Source organism: Salmo salar, chromosome 03 (genome assembly GCF_965601325.2).
Source record: "Salmo salar chromosome 03, fSalSal1, whole genome shotgun sequence".
NCBI classification, from domain to species: Eukaryota; Metazoa; Chordata; class Actinopteri; order Salmoniformes; family Salmonidae; genus Salmo; species Salmo salar.
The window spans coordinates 28513219-28526269 of record NC_138293.1 but is presented as its reverse complement, the minus strand read 5'-3'; the positions used below and the strand labels follow the sequence as shown (position 1 = coordinate 28526269).

The window sequence follows — 13051 nt, the reverse complement described above, 5'->3', positions numbered from 1 at the left end:
GTTTTTATTATCCACGTTTCATATTTTTTTACTACCCTCACTGCACTTTGTTAGATATCATGCACATTGATGGCTTCCTAGCAAACGTCCTCGACAACAATTTTTTTTAATTTTCATTGTAGCATCAAACAGTTATCTAAATAGGCTTTTGGGACTCCAAGATAAGAGGAATAGCGGATTGCGCACGGGCTCATCTAGAAAGAGAGGCTATGTGTAGCTGAAGAAGCTCATTCATCATAATAATGGTGCCGAAGGAGATGGCTGCTGTTTTATGATTCTGTAACCAATGTGTATATTTTTTTTTTTTTTGCGTTATTTGTAACTTATTTCGTACATAATGTTTCTGCCACCGTGTCTTATGACTGAAAAGAGCTTGTTGATATCATGGCAGCCATTACTTACCCCGTACTGGAGGAATTCTTCTTAAACAAGTCGTACGGGAAGGATTTACTTAGTATGTCCGACCTAGCCCTCGTCCCAGTCATTCGCAGGAGGAAAAGACAGAGATATCGTGGACGAAGGTCTGGGTGCCTTGTAAGGATCCGTCGCAGAGAGTGTAATCTACCTTTTCCATCGGTCCTATTAGTCAACATTCAATTAATCGATAGTAAAATAGCCAAACTACGAGCACATATATCTAACCTGTTATGGCTAGGGGGCAGTATTTTCACGGACGGATAAAAAACGTACGCGATTTAATCTGATTAGTACTCCTGCCCAGAAACTAGAATATGCATTTAATTATTAGCTTTGGATAGAAAATACTCCAAAGTTTCTAAAACTGTTTGAATGGTGTCTGTGAGTATAACAGAACTCATTTGGCAGGCCAAAACCTGAGAAGATTCTGTACAGGAAGTACCCTGTCTGACCATTTCTTGGCCTTGTTGATTATCTCTATCAATTACAGGGGATCTCTGCTCTTACGTGACACTTTCTACGGCTCACATGGGCTCTCAGAAGGCGGCAAAATGCTGAATCGTGGCTTTGCAGGCTCTGGCTGAAACAAAGTAGCGCGTTTGGGTAGTGGCTGGTTACAGTACTGTGAGACTCAGGCTCGTGCCCGCGTCGACCGAAAGCTTTGTTTACTTTCCTCTGTTTAGCTAAACGGAGATTCCCGGTCGGAATATTATCGCTTTTTTACGAGAAAAATGGCATAAAAAATGGATTTTAAACAGCGGTTGACATGCTTCGAAGTACGGTAATGGAATATTTAGAAATCTTTTGTCACGAATTGCGCCATGCTCGCGACCCTGATTTACCATTTCGGATAGTGTCTGGAACGCACGAACAAAACGCCGCTATTCGGATATAACGATGGATTATTTTGGACCAAACCAACATTTGTTATTGAAGTAGCAGTCCTGGGAGTGGATTCTGACGAAGACAACAAAGGTAATGAAACTTTTGTAATAGTTAATCGGAGTTTGATCAGGGCTAAACTTGGTCGGTGTCTAAATGGCTAGCCGTGATGGCTGGGCTATCTACTGAGAATATTGCAAAATGTGCTTTCACCGAAAAGCTATTTTAAAATTGGACATATCGAGTGCATAGAGGAGTTCTGTATCTATAATTCTTAAAATAATTGTTTTGTTTTTTGTGAACGTTTATCGTGAGTAATTTAGTAAATTCACCGGATGTTTGCGGGGGGTATGCTAGTTCTGAACGTCACATGCTAATGTAAAAAGCTGGTTTTTGATATAAATATGAACTTGATTGAACAAAACCTGCATGCATTGTATAACATAATGTCCTAGGGTTGTCATCTGATGAAGATCATCAAAGGTTAGTGCTGCATTTAGCTGTGGTTTTGTTTGTGACATTATATGCTAGCTTGAAAAATGGGTGTCTGATTATTTCTGGCTTGGTACTCTGCTGACATAATCTAATGTTTTGCTTTCGCTGTAAAGCCTTTTTGAAATCGGACAGTGTGGTTAGATAAAGGAGAGTCTTGTCTTTAAAATGCTGTGAAATAGTCATATGTTTGAAAAATTAAAGTTTTTGTATTTTTGAGGAATTTGTAATTCGCGCCACGCCTATCATTGGATATTGGAGCAGGTGTTCCGCTAGCGGAACGTCTAGATGTAAGAGGATATCTGTAATATCTTATGTTTCACCGAGTCGTGGCTGAACGACGACATGATTAACATACAGCTGGCAGGTTTTATGCTTTTTCGGCAGGATAGAGCCCCTTGTCTTATGTATATTTGTAAACAACAGCTGCTGCAAAAAATCTAAGGAATTCTTGAGGTTTTGCTCGCCTGAGGTAGAGTATCTCATGATAAGCTGTAAACCAAACTATTTACCAAGAGAGTTTACATCTATATTTTTCATAGCTGTCTATATACCACCGCAGACCGATGCTGGCACTAAGACCGCACTCAATGAGCTGTATACGGCCATAAGAAAACAGGAAAACACTCATCCAGAGGCGGTGCTCCTAGTGGCCGGGGACTTTAATGCAGGGAAACTCAAATCCGTTCTACTTAATCTCTACCAGCATGTTACATGTGCAGAGGGGGGGAAAAAACTCTATACCACCTTTACTCCACACACAGAGACGCGTACAAAGCTCTCCCTCGCCCTCCATTTGGCAAATCTGACCAAAATTCTGTCTTCCTGGTTCCTGCTTCTAAGCAAAAATTAAAGCAGGAAGCACAAGTGACTCGGTCAATAAGAAAGTGGTCAGATGAAGCAGATGCTAAGCTACAGGACTGTTTTGCTAGCACAGACTGGAATATGTTCCGGGATTCTTCCATTGGCATTTAGGAGTACACCACATCAGTCACTGGCTTCATCAATAAGTGCATCGATGACAGTGACCGTACGTACATACCCCAACCAGAAGCCATGGATTACAGGCAACATCCGCACTGAGCTAAAGGCTAGAGCTGCCGCTTTCAAGGAGCGTGACTCTAACCCAGAAGCTTATAAGAAATCCCACTATACCCTCCGACGAACCATCAAACAGGCAAAGCGTCAATACAGGACTAAGATTGAATCCTACTACACCGGATCTGATGCTCGTCGGATGTGGCTGGGCTTGCAAACCATTACAGACTACAAAGGGACACACAGCCGAGAGCTGCCCAGTGACACGAGCCTACCAGACGAGCTAGACTACTTCTATGCTCGCTTCGAGGCAAGTAACACTGAAACATGCATGAGAGCACCAACTGTTCCGGACGACTGTGTGATCACACTCTCCGTAGCCGATGTGAATGTTGACCTGTTTAATTGTCTTACTCACAATGCTGCAGGGCCAGACAGATTACCAGGATGTGGTAGTCCACTTAAAACACAAGTGGACTATGGATTGTCTATACATAGGAGGACTTGGATTTGTAGATGTTACACACCCTAAAGAACACAGACAGATAAATAATAAATTGTAAAGTCATATTAATTTTAAGCACTAATGGTTTAGTTCATTAATTGGTTATTAATGGGCCTAGAGGACAATAGCTGAGAATTGTCAACTGCACAATACAATGGAGTTGAGTGCCGAAGAGTTTTGGCGGAGTGTAGACTACCTCCCACTACATTGAGTTGGTATCAGTCGATACTTGTAAAAATGTCCATTCTTTAATGCGTACTTTGTACCTACTGTATGGTTGTCCTGTGCAAAGACGTTATTTTTTTATGCGACCTCCGCCAAGGGAGCCATTATTTAACACAGAAGGAGCACAGAATGCAATATTTTTATCAAAAACAACAGATTGTAACACTCAAAGAAAATAAATCCTTTACACAGGACAAACATTGGTATAAGGTACGCATTAAAGAATTGATTGATACCAACTCGATGTAGTCTGAGGTAGACTCCCCCAAATCTTATTGCCACTCAACTCCATTGAGATGTGATGTACATATCATGGAGTTGAGAATTATCAGCTAAGAGGAGAAATTACACCTTTTGAGAACTAGAAGCCCAAGTGATGGTGCTGGCTGGCTGCAGTCCATATCATCACAAGTGCTCACTCTCCCTGACTTTTTCAGCCACTATTTATTCATATTAGTTTAGTGCAAGTTCTGTTGGTTAATGGAAGAAGTTTGTCTGTCTGATCAAGCTGGCTCTAAAGATTGTTCAATAAGCTTTCATTCTGAATGCTTGAATTAGAGCTCTTGTGAAACAGGGACATCTTGTGGCAAGGCTCTACATAGCATGGAATAGTGTGGGATAAAGCTTTATATTGAAACATAAGTAGTACCCAATCTAATAGTGTGCTGTGAAATATGACATCAGATGTGCTGGTCATCACCAAGGCAGACCTTTCAATGTCACCATCAGAGGCCATTCAGGTCCATGTTATTTTGATGCCAGACAACAACTCAGCAGTTTGACTTCGCTGTTTGGTTTGGTGTGGATGGCACGTTTTACTTTCCAGAGGAATGGGATAGGGACGGAATATTCCTTCATGTCATCTCTCTTAGCTACTCCATAATTATTTCCCCTTGAGCTGTTAAATGTAAAAAGTGCACAAGACTCTAGGATTATACACTGCTCAAAAAAAATAAAGGGAACACTTAAACAACACAATGTAACTCCAAGTCAATCACACTCCTGTGAAATCAAACTGTCCACTTAGGAAGCAACACTGATTGACAATACATTTCACATGCTGTTGTGCAAATGGAATAGACAACAGGTGGAAATTATAGGCAATTAGCAAGACACCCCCAATAAAGGAGTGGTTCTGCAGGTGGTGACCACAGACCATTTCTCAGTTCCTATGCTTCCTGGCTGATGTTTTGGTCACTTTTGAGTACTGGCGGTGCTTTCTAGTGGTAGCATGAGACGGAGTCTACAACCCACACAAGTGGCTCAGGTAGTGCAGCTCATCCAGTATGGCACATCAATGCGAGCTATGGCAAGAAGGTTTGCTGTGTCTGTCAGCGTAGTGTCCAGAGCATGGAGGCGCTACCAGGAGACAGGCCAGTACATCAGGAGACGTGGATGAGGCTGTAGGAGGGCAACAACCCAGCAGCAGGACCGCTACTTCCGCCTTTGTGCAAGGAGGAGCAGGAGGAGCACTGCCAGAGCTCTGCAAAATGACCTCCAGCAGGCCACAAATGTGCATGTGTCTGCTGAAACGGTCAGAAACAAACTCTATGAGGGTGGTATGAGGGCCCGACGTCCACAGGTGGGGGTTGTGCTTACAGCCCAACACCGTGCAGGACGTTTGGCATTTGCCAGAGAACACCAAGATTGGCAAATTCGCCACTGGCGCCCTGTGCTCTTCACAGATGAAAGCAGGTTCACACTGAGCACATGTGACAGAGTCTGGAGACGCCGTGGAGAACGTTCTGCTGCCTGCAACATCCTCCAGCATGACCGGTTTGGCGGTGGGTCAGTCATGGTGTGGGGTGGCATTTCTTTGGGGGGCTGCACAGCCCTCCATGTGCTCGCCAGAGGTAGCCTGACTGCCATTAGGTACCGAGATGAGATCCTCAGACCTCTTGTGAGACCACATGCTGGTGCGGTTGGCCCTGGGTTCCTCCTAATGCAAGACAATGCTAGACCTCATGTGGCTGGAGTGGGTCAGCAGTTCCTGCAAGAGGAAGGCATTGATGCTATGGACTGGCCCGCCCGTTCCCCAGACCTGAATCCAATTGAGCACATCTGGGACATCATGTCTCGCTCCATCCACCAACGCCACGTTGCACCACAGACTGTCCAGGAGTTGGCGGATCCTTTAGTCCAGGTCTGGGAGGAGATCCCTCAGGAGACCATCCGCCACCTCATCAGGAGCATGCCCAGGCGTTGTAGGGAGGTCATACAGGCACGTGGAGGCCACACACACTACTGAGCCTCATTTTGACTTGTTTTAAGGACATTACATCAAAGTTGGATCAGCCTGTAGTGTGGTTTTCCACTTTAATTTTGACTGTGACTCCAGACCTCCATGGGTTGATAAATTGGATTTCCATTGATTATTTTTGTGTGATTTTGTTGTCAGCACATTCAACTATGTAAAGAAAAAAGTATTTAATAAGATTATTTAATTCATTCAGATCTAGGATGTGTTATTTTTAGTGTTCCCTTTATTTTTTTGAGCAGTATGTTAGGATCCCCATTACCCGACAACAGTGGTGACAGCTAGCTTTCCTGGGATTCGACACATAACAAAAAATACATTAGACAGACTTTGCAATTTACAAACATAAATTAAAAAACATTAACATGTGGTGCTCGTGTGTGTTTGCGTATATCAGTTACACATATAGTACCAGTCAAAAGTTTGGACACCTACTCATTCCTGGGTTTTTCTTTATTTTTACTGTTTTCTACATTGGGGAATAGTAGTGAAGACATCAAAACTATGAAATAACACATATGGAATCATGTAGGAACCAAAAAAGTGTTAAACAAATCAAAATATATTTATATTTGAGATTCTTCAAAGTTGGCACCCTTTGCTTTGATGACAGCTTTGCACACTCTTGGCATTCTTTCAACCAGCTTCATGAGGTAGTCACCTGGATTGCATTTCAATTAACAGATGCACCTTGTTAATAGTTAATTTGTGGAATTTCCTTTGAGCCAGGTAGTTGTGTTGTGACAAGATAGTGGTGGTATACAGAAGATAGCCCTATTTGGTAAAAGACCAAGTCCATATTATGGCAAGAACAGCTCAAATAAGAGAAGTGAAATTACATTCCATTACTTTAAGACATAAAGGTCAGTTATTGCAGAACTCTTCAAGAACTTTGAACATTTATTCAAGTGCAGTCGCAAAAACCATCAAAAGCGCTATGAATAAACTGGCTCTCATGAGGACCGTCACAGGAAAGGAAGACCCAGAGTTACCTCTGCTGCAGAGGATAAGTTCGTTAGAGTTACCAGCCTCAGAAATTGCAGCCCAAATAAATGCTTCACAGAGTTCAAGTAACAGACACATCTCAACATCAACTGTTCAGTGGAGACTGCATGAATCAGGCCTTCATGGTCGATTTGCTGCAAAGAAACCACTACTAAAGGACACCAATAATAAGAAGAGACTTGCTTGGGCAGAGAAACACAAGGAATGGACATTAGACTGGTGGAAATCTTTACTTTGGTCTGTTAAGTCCAAATTTGAGATTTTTGGTTGTAACCGCCGTGTCTTTGTGAGAGGCAGAGTAGGTGAACGGATGATCTCTGCATGTGTGGTTCCCACGTGAAGCATGGAGGAAGAGGTGTGATGTGTGGGGGTGCTTTGCTGGTGACTCTGTATGTGATTTATTTAGAATTCAATGCACACACAGGCATCATGGCTACCACAGCATTCTGCAGCGATACACCATCCCATCTGGTTTGCACTTAGTCTCACTATCACTTGTTTTTCAACAGGACAATGACCCAAAACACACCTCCAGGCTTTGTAAGGGCTATTTGAACAAGAAGGAGAGGGATGGAGTGCTGCATCAGATGACCTGGCCTCCATAATCACCCGACCTCAACCCAATTGAGATGGTTTGGGATGAGTTGCACAGCAGAGTGAAGGAAAAGCAGCCAACAAGTGTTCAGCATAAGCGGTAACTCCTTCTAGAATGTTGGAAAAGCATTCCAGGTGAAGCTGGTTGAGAGTGCTAATAGTGTGCAGAGCTGTCATCAAGGCAAAAGGTTGCTACTTTGAAGAATCAAAAATATATTTTGATTTGTTTAACAATTTTTGTTGGGTACTACATGATTCCATATGTGTTATTTCATGGTTTTGATTTCTTCACTATTACAATGTAGAAAATATTAAAAATAAAGAAAAAACGTTGACTGAGTAGGTGTGTCCAAACTTTTGACTGGCACTGAACAAAAATATTAACGCAACATGTGAAGTGTTGGTCCTATTTTTCATGAGCTGAAATGAAAGATCCTAGACATTTTCCATATGCCCAAAAGGTTATTGCTCTCAAATTTTGTGCACAAATTTGATTACATCTGTTAGGTATGCATAACTGGCTGTAAAGGAGTCAGGCGCAGGAGAGCAGAATTTGGGTAGAAAACGGAGCCTTTTATTTCGGCGAACAATACACGGCACGAAGAACACTAAACACAATACGGGTTGACATAACCCAGCGCAAACCAGTCTAACGTGCACATACACGAAACAACAAACAATTCCACACACAGACATGGGGGGAACAGAGGGTTAAATACACGTCAAATAATTAGGGAATGTAAACCAGGTGTGTGGGAAAACAAGACAAAAGAAATGGAAAAATGAAAAGTGGATCGGCGATGGCTTGAAGACCGGTGACGCCGAACGCCGCCCGAACAAGGAGAGGAACCGACTTCGGCGGAAGTTGTGACAACATCCCTGTTTGTAAGCATTTCTCCTTTGCCAAGATAATCCATCCACTTGACAGGTGTGACGTATCAGGAAGCTGATTAAACAGCATGATCATTACACAGGTGCATCTTGTGCTGGGGACAATAAAAGGCAACTCTAAAATGTACATTTTTGTAACACAACACAATGCCACAGATGTCTCAAGTTTTTTTGGCAAGCAATTAGCATGCCGACTGCAGGAATGTCCACGAGAGCTGTTGCAAGAATGTTCATTTCTCTACCATGTTGTTTTAGAGAAATTGGCAGTACATCCAACCGGCCTCACAACCGCAGACCATGTATATGGCGTCGTGTGGGCGAGCGGCGTTGGCGTGGCATTGGTAGTATGAGCAGACATAAGCTACAGACAGCGAACACAATTGCATTTTATCGATGGCTATTTGAATGTACAGAGATTACGAGATCTTGAGTCCCATTGTCGTGCCGTTCAGCCGCCACCATCTCTTCATGTTTCAGCATGATAATGCACCTTAATTGGGGAGAATGGGCTTGTGGTAATAACTGGAGTGGAATGGTATCAATTTCATCAAACACATGGTTTTCAAGTGTTTGGTGCCATTCCATTTGCTCTGTTCCGGCCATTATTATGAGCCATTCTCCCCTCAGCAGCCTCCACTTTACTTGGCTCATCGCGCTCTGTTGACTCCTTGTGGTGGCTCGGGCGCCTGCAGGCTGACGTTGGTCGTCAGTTGAACGGTGTTTCCTCCGACACATTGGTGCAGCTGGCTTCCGGGTTAAGCGGGCGGGTGTTAAGAAGTGCGGTTTGGCGGGTCATGTTTCGGAGGACGCATGACTCAACCTTCGCCTCTCCCGAGCCCGTTGGGGAGTTGCAGCGATGATACAAGATCGTAATTGAAATTGGGAGAACAAAGGGCCAAAATCAATACAAAAGTTACAAATAGGACTGGGACAACGTTCCACAGGCCACAACCAACTCTATGCGAAGGAGATGTGTCGCGCTGCAGGAGGAAAATGGTGGTCACTAGAGGTCGACCGATTAATCGGAATGGCCGATTTTAATTAGGGCCGATTTCAGGTTTTAGACCTTTATTTAACTAGGCAAGTCAGTTAACACATTCTTATTTTCAATGACGGCCTAGGAACGGTGGGTTAACTACCTTGTTCAGGGGCAGAACGACAGATTTTTACCTTGTCAGCTCGGGGATTCAATCTTGCAACCTTACCGTTAACTAGTCCAACGCTCTAACCACCTGCTTTACATTGCACTCCACGAGGAGCCTGCCTGTTACGCGAATGCAGTAAAAAGCCAAGGTAAGTTGCTAGCTAGCATTAAACTTATCTTATAAAAAAACAAATCAATCAATCATAATCACTAGTTAACTACACATGGTTGATGATATTACAAGTTTATCTAGCCTGTCCTGCGTTGCATATAATCGCTTAGGTACACGTTGCTCCAACCATAAACATCAATGCCTTTCTTAAAATCAATACACAAGTGTATATATTTTTAAACCTGCATATTTAGTTAATATTGCCTGCAAACATGAATTTCTTTTAACTAGGGAAAATGTGTCACTTCTCTTGCAAACAGAGTCAGGGTATATGCAGCAGTTTGGGCCGCCTGGCTCGTTGCGAACTGTGAAGACTATTTCTTCCTAACAAAGACAGCCGACTTCGACAAACGGGATGATTTAACAAAAGCGCATTTGCGAAAAAAGCACAATCGTTGCACGATTGTACCTAACCATAAACATCAATGCCTTTCTTAAAATCAATACACAGAAGTATATATATTTAAACCTGCATATTTAGCTAAAAGAAATCCAGGTTAGCAGGCAATATTAACCAGGTGAAATTGTGTCATTTTGCGTTCATTGCACGCAGAGTCAGGGTATATACAACAGTTTGGGCCGCCTGGCTTGTTGCGAACTAATTTGCCAGAGTTTTACGTAATTATGACATAACATTGAAGGTTTTGCAATGTAACAGGAATATTTAGACTTAGGGATGCCACCCGTTAGATAAAATACGGAACAGTTCCGTATTTCACTGACAGGAAAAACGTTTTGTTTTCGAGATGATAGTTTACGGATTCGACCATATTAATGACCTAAGGCTCGTATTTCTGTGTGTTATTATGTTAGAATTAAGTCTATGATTTGATAGAGCAGTCTGACTGAGCGACGGTAGGCAGCAGCAGGCTCGTAAGCGTTCATTCAAACAGCACTTTCGTGTGTTTGCCAGCAGCCCTTCGCAATGCATTGCGCTGTTTATGACTTCAAGATTGTCAACTCCCAAGATTAGGCTGGTGTAACCGATGTGAAATGGCTAGCTAGTTAGCGGGTGTGCGCTGTTACACTATACTGTTACACTGGCAATACTAAAGTGCCTATAAGAACATCCAGTAGTCAAAGGTATATGAAATACAAATCGTATAGAGAGAAATAGTCCTATAATTCCTGTAATAACTACAACCTAAAACTTCTTACCTGGGAATATTGAAGACTCATGTTAAAAGGAACCACCAGCTTTCATATGTTCTCATGTTCTGAGCAAGGAACTTAATCGTTAGCTTTTTTACATGGCACATATTGCACTTTTACTTTCTTCTCCAACACTTTGTATTTGCATTATTTAAACCAAATTGGACATGTTTCATTATTTATTTGAGGCTAAATAGATTTTATTGATGTATTATATTAAGTTAAAATAAGTGTTCATTCAGTATTGTTGTAATTGTCATTATTTCAAATAAAAAGCGGCAAAAAAATCGGCCGATTTAATCGGCAGCGCCTTTTTTTGGGCCTCCAATAATCGGTATCGGCGTTGAAAATTCATAATCGGTCGACCTCTAGTGGTCACAGCAGAAACTGACTGGTTTTCTGATCCACACCGCTATCTGTGACCAACAGATGCATATCTGTATTCCCAGTCATGTGAAATCCATAGATTAGGGCCTGATGCATTTATTTCAATTGACTGATTTCGTTATATTAACCTCTCTAGGGTCGGCGGGACGAAATCGTCCCACCTACTCAACAGCCAGTTGAATCCCGTGGCGCATTATTCAAATACCTTAGAAATGCTATTACTTCAATTTCTCAAACATATGACTATTTTACACAATTTTAAAGACAAGACTCTCGTTAATCTAACCACACTGTCCGATTTCAAAAAGGCTTTACAACGAAAGCAAAACATTAGATTATGTCAGCAGAGTACCCAGCCAGAAATAATCAGACACCCATTTTTCAAGCTAGCATATAATGTCACATAAACCCAAACCACAGCTAAATGCAGCACTAACCTTTGATCTTCATCAGATGACAACCCTAGGACATTATGTTATACAATACATGCATGTTTTGTTCAATCAAGTTAATATTTATATCAAAAAACAGATTTTTACATTAGCATGTGACGTTCAGAACTAGCATACCCCCCGCAAACTTCCGGTGAATTTACTAAATTACTCACGATAAACGTTCACAAAAAACATAATTATTTTAAGAATTATAGATACAGAACTGCTCTATGCACTCGCTATGTCCGATTTTAAAATAGCTTTTCGGTGAAAGCACATTTTGCAATATTCTCAGTAGATAGCCCGGCATCACAGGGCTAGCTATTTAGACACCCACCAAGTTTAGCCCTCACCAAAGTCAGATTTACTATAAGAAAAATGTTATTACCTTTGCTGTTCTTCGTCAGAATGCACTCCCAGGACTTCTACTTCAATAACAAATGTAGGTTTGGTTCAAAATAATCCATAGTTATGTTCAAATATCCTCTGTTTTGTTCGTGCGTTTAAGACACTATCCGAATGGTAAAGAAGGGTGATGCGCACGACGCATTTCGTGACAAAAGAATTCTAAATATTCCATTACCGTATTTCGAAGCATGTCAACCGCTGTTTAAAATCAATTTTTATGCCATTTTTCTCGTAAAAAAGCGATAATATTCCGACCGGGAAAGCGTGTTTAGGTTCAAAGAGAGACAAAATAAAAACATGGGGTCGACTCGTGCACGCGCATCCGTCCCATTGTCCTCTGATAGAGCACTTACCAAAAGCGCTAATGTTTTTCAGCCAGTGGCTGGAATTACATCATTCAGCTTTTTCCCGCCTTCTGAGAGCCTATGGGAGCCGTAGGAAGTGTCACGTTACAGCAAAGATCCTCAGTTTTCATTAAAGAGAGCCAAGAAGAACAAGAACTTGTCAGACAGGTCACTTCCTGTAAGGAATCTTCTCAGGTTTTTGCCTGCCATATGAGTTCTGTTATACTCACAGACACCATTCAAACAGTTTTAGAAACTTTAGGGTGTTTTCTATCCAAAGCCAATAATTATATGCATATTCTAGTTTCTGGGCAGTAGTAATAACCAGATTAAATCGGGTACGTTTTTTTATCCGGCCGTGCAAATACTGCCCCCTACCCCCAACAGGTTAACTGTAACTCAGTTCAGTATACATGTCAGTACATACACATAACAAGTAGGTCACATGGGGGAGTTATGCCGTGAGGTTTTGATTTATTTGTTTTTTGAAACCATGTTTGCTTTTCACTTGCGCTATATGAGATGTAAGGGAGTTCCATGCAGTCATGTCCCTGTAGAATACTGTACGTTTCCTTGAATTTGTTCTGGACATGTTTGAGAATTTTTGCAAGCTGCATACTGTGTACACAAGTTTTATGGTAAGCTAATAGCTGCGTGTACTGTGTGTGTGTGTATGTGTGTGTAGGGGAATGCACTGTAAGATC

The 13051-nt window shown here is 41.9% G+C and overlaps 1 protein-coding gene across 2 annotated transcripts in view; it reads left to right on the top strand.

The window, feature by feature from the left end:
* The window catches only part of LOC106599281 (solute carrier family 12 member 7), a 101256-nt gene that overhangs the window by 25369 nt on the left and 62836 nt on the right, over positions 1-13051 (top strand). The window lies entirely within an intron of this gene.